Genomic DNA, 4,550 nt, shown 5'->3' on the forward strand with positions numbered 1-4,550 from the left:
AAGGAGAAGAAGGAGAAGAAGGAGAAGAAGGAGAAGAAGGAGAAGAAGGAGAAGGAGAAGAAGGAGAAGAAGGAGAAGAAAGAGAAGAAGGAGAAGAAGGAGAAGAAGGAGAAGAAGGAGAAGAAGGAGAAGAAGGAGAAAAGAAGGAGAAGAAGGAGAAGAAGGAGAAGGAAAAAGGAAGAAGGAGGAGGAGGAGAGAGGATTCACCATATGGAGAGGGTCCCAGAGACACCATAGAAAAAACACCTGTAGCCCAGAGAATCATATCATTTCTAAAATGCAACCATATCAGGGATTTTAGCTGAGATGTATCCAGATTAGTTTAGAGGAATAAAATAGATTAGTAACTGTTCAGCTACTGTGCTGTAAAGCTTATCAAATAAGTCTTATGGGCTCTGTCTCATTTATTTGGGAGCTAGCCCAAATAGAGGAAAATTATCACCTTTAAAAATGCATTTGTAGGTAGGACTCTGTCTACCTTTGTACACTCCTCATAACTCTTGGCTGTAGCCCAGTGAGATTTATTTTTGGTCTTTTGACCTGAACAATTGTACGATAATCAATTTTTTTTTGTTTTTGTTTTAAGACACAAAGCATCTTGTAATTTGCTGGGGGTGAGAATAGAATTCTTTATGCTTTCAATTTGGGATTCCTGGCCCATAGTTGTCAAAATTTCTTCCTGGTGTATGCTTCTACTCTTCTGGCCTATAACTAATGATCTTCCTTTAAACCGTGCATCTTAATACCTCACATTATACACAGTAGGTACTAATTGTAAGGTTTGAGATAGTCCAGGTTCAAGAGAGACCCTGGTGTATTGGTCTTGTGGGTAAAAGATTTAATAGGAGAGCTACTAATGCCATGGAGAGACAGCCTTGTGGGACTCTGATCAGAGTTCAGTCCCACAAGTTGGAGTAGGTTCCCGTTACAGGTTTTAAGAGGAGGTGAGGTACTATGTCATATAACTGATAAGTAGCTCTATAATACATGCTTGCAGTCAGGTTGTCTCTAATTCCCCGGTGGCAAGGACAGGGAGAATTTCATCTTTTAGTTAATATGTATCTATCATAGGATGTGTGCCACATGTAGTCACTGATTTCTTGGGGTCTCAGGAAACTTTCTTTGGGGAAGTAAGAATCATAGACTAACAGGCTATTCTTAGCTCCCCCCCCCCAACAGCATTTCTGAAAACACAGAAAAAAAAAGGAAGCTTTTTGGGTATGTCAGGCCTTAGAAGCAGACCTAGCACACTACAATAATAAAATTTATTTCCTGTCCCCTGTTAATGGAAACTGAGAATGGTAAACTTTAGTCAGACAGTCTGTGCCTTTGACTCATAGGAAGTTGAAAATTAACTTTTTTTGTTCAGCAGATGTAATTGTCAGGTTGGAGGCTTACTGCTAAATAAGGAGCTCACCTTTTCTAGCTCTTTCTGATCTCTGGCTGGCTGATTCAACTCAGCAGTCCTGGCTCAAACTCCTTTCCAAGCTGACTGATTCAATCTGGCTTTTCTCAGCTTCTCACTGGATTTCTCTGCTTGGCCCCTAACTCTGACAACCTGTTCTCACCTTCTGGCTCCTCATTTTCTGGTTCATTCAGTCTTCACCAACATCACTTTGTTCTTTCTGCAACCTGTCTCTGTATAACTGAGTCTCTGGTAAAAACTGTCTCTGAACTGAACTCAACCAAACTCAACTGCACTGCACAAACTTCTTTGACTGAACTGATTCAACTGAACTCCACTGCATGGTCTGAACTCAAGTGAACAGCACTCCTGATTCACTCTGTGCTGCTCTTAAGTCGCCTCTCTCTCTCTCTGCTTGCTGATTTCTTAAGTTGCCTCTCTTTTCTGTGTTGCTCTCATGAGAGCTGGGCGTATCCTGTCTCTGACTCATTCTGTCAAATCTTTCCCTGACTCATCTCTTTGTCTGTATACTAATTAGATATCACTTTCAAACATGGGCTGCATCCTTCTACATACTAACCTTACCTACATTGTTTGGTATTGAAGGTGCATACTAAAAATATACCTGTATTCCAGGCAGAGGGATTAAAAGTGTGTCATTTCTAGAAGGTCTTTGGATGTGATCCCATGCCAGAGCAGCCATGTTGCACGGGATTAAAATTCCTTTTCAGGAAGTTGTCTTCATAGAATCTCCTCATAGTATTTCCTTTTCCTTGCTAACTAAATTTAAATCATGACATGAACTAAAAGGGCAAAGGACTTTAGTCTTGCTTGTACCTCATGGTTCCTGTAATTAGTGGGTTTTTTTGTTTTTGTTTTTTGTTTTTTTGTTTTTTTTGTTTTTTTGGCTAGGAATAGTTTCATTGTAGCCCTTAAATGGCTCATCTCTCATTTCATCCCAACCTCTACCCCAAAGTAACCTCCTTAAAAGAGGCTCTCTTTGACTCCATATTTGAAATATAGCTGAATAGTTATATTATTTTGCCTTGCTTTAGTTTTCTTGATTGTAATTAAGGCTATTTTTATTTTAAGGTACTCCACAATAATAGAACCAACAGTGTATATGTATAATGCATGCATATTTAGTATACATTATATATAACACATATGTGATGTACATAGTCTACAAGATGAAGAGCCAGAACTGTCAGCACTGTGAATTCCAGTCTATCCTCAAAGGTCTGAGAACACGGAACATGGGTGATACCAGTCTTTATCCAAGGCCATTTGAACAGTTAGACTGAGCAAAGATTACTCTCAACAATGTAAGTAGGTATAATTCAGTACCTAGAAATCGATCAGGAGTTTGCTCTTTGTTTAAGCTAACACCCATCTTCTGCCTTCTGTCCTTAACCCTTAGATATCTTTGTACCTACTTCTTGAAACTTCTAATTTGGGCTGAGACCATGAGTTCGCCCATTCTCCAGATCTTTGGTTTTGGACTATACCACAGGACAAAGACTCTAGGTTTTCTGGGCTTTCAGCTTGCAGAGTACCAGATATGGGACCTCCTAGCCTCTATAATCATGTGACTTTGCATTTACATATATAATATATGTTTACCATAGGTATATATATACCTGAATCCCTTTTATGGGTTTTCTTTCTCAGGAAAGCCTGAATACATAAGGCAAATAACTTTCTCTTCTTATTCAACAGGTCTTAGTTTTGAGAAATTTGACCCAAGAAAGAGATGTGGTTTTCAAAGCAGGCCATGTCATACCATTCACCTGTAAGAGGTTAGGCTGTGTTCTACCTGCTAACTGCACTGGCCAAGGAAGGATTGTAGGAGATGTGTCTTGAATATCCACTGTTGATTTAATAGATTATTCGTTGCTTTATGGAGGGAAGGACAGGGATTCCTAGCAATGCTACAGGAATATAGGACAAGAGAAGGAAGTTTGCTTTGACATTATCTAAGACAATCTGAGTGCTTCTCACGCAATACTTTTCATATTCCTCTTACCAACCTTTTCAGGCAGCGAAGCTGAGACTGAGGGCTGTGAGGCAGTGGCCTTGGGGTCACAGATAGCACATCCATGTATGTTTAAGAACACAATGTCACATTCTAAAGAGCCAAAGGAAAAGTTAACATCGCTCATGTGCATTTATGGAAAGCTCACATTTAACATTGAAATTCTAGAGGAAAATGTGACTTAAAGTGCTAATCCATCTGCCAAGATGAAAAGTCACACGAATTACTACCTTCTGCCCCAGATTACTCTGTAAATTCATGTAATTTTATTTTGAGTAGGAAAGTATTTCTTATGTCATCATGTAAAAGTAATGGTCAGGTCAAATTCTATAATTCTTATTAAATTCTAGTTGTATCAATGCATTCTTAATAAGCACTCTTGACTAATTAGGATAATACTTTTTCTTTTTATATTTTAATTAGTATATGAAATAAAACTCACTAAAACAGACAAAAATTGCTTCTCCAATTCCAGGCCATTGATTTTATATCTCTTAGGTACATTTTGCTTTGTCATTATTTAAAAATAATCAGTTTTTTTCTTGTTTTCCTATTTCATAGGAAGTACTTTAACTGAAGGCTAGGTAATAGTACAGATTTTTTTCTTCAGTCTGGTAATGCCTCTCTCTCTCTCTCTACACACACACACACACACACACACACACACACCAGGTAACAACAGGATGATGGACCTACCGCCATTGCAGTGTTAGGTCTCCTTCCTCTCATAGCATCCAAGAGTGTATCCCCTTGCTCTGGTGTGCTTGATATGTTCTTTAGCTTGTTGTCACATACTTGTGCTTATATGTTCCAATATACTTCAATAAGCTTATAGCTGGTACCTTTTTATTGGTAGGAATAAGCTACTTATTAATCTGTCTCATGGTTGGTGTGGTGCTACAGATACACAATGAGCTGCAGTGTCATCCTGCCTTTGTGCTTACACTGACAATGGGAGTCAACTGATTTGTAAAACAGTCACCTATTTAGGCACTATTTTACAAATCAGTTGACAATGAGCTGCAGTGTCATCCTTGCTGGCATATGCAATAGTGTCTTGGTTTGGTGGCTGATTATGGGATGGATCCCTGGGTGGGGTAGTCTCTGGAT

This window comes from Mus caroli, chromosome 13 (genome assembly GCF_900094665.2).
Source record: "Mus caroli chromosome 13, CAROLI_EIJ_v1.1, whole genome shotgun sequence".
Taxonomy (NCBI): domain Eukaryota; kingdom Metazoa; phylum Chordata; class Mammalia; order Rodentia; family Muridae; genus Mus; species Mus caroli.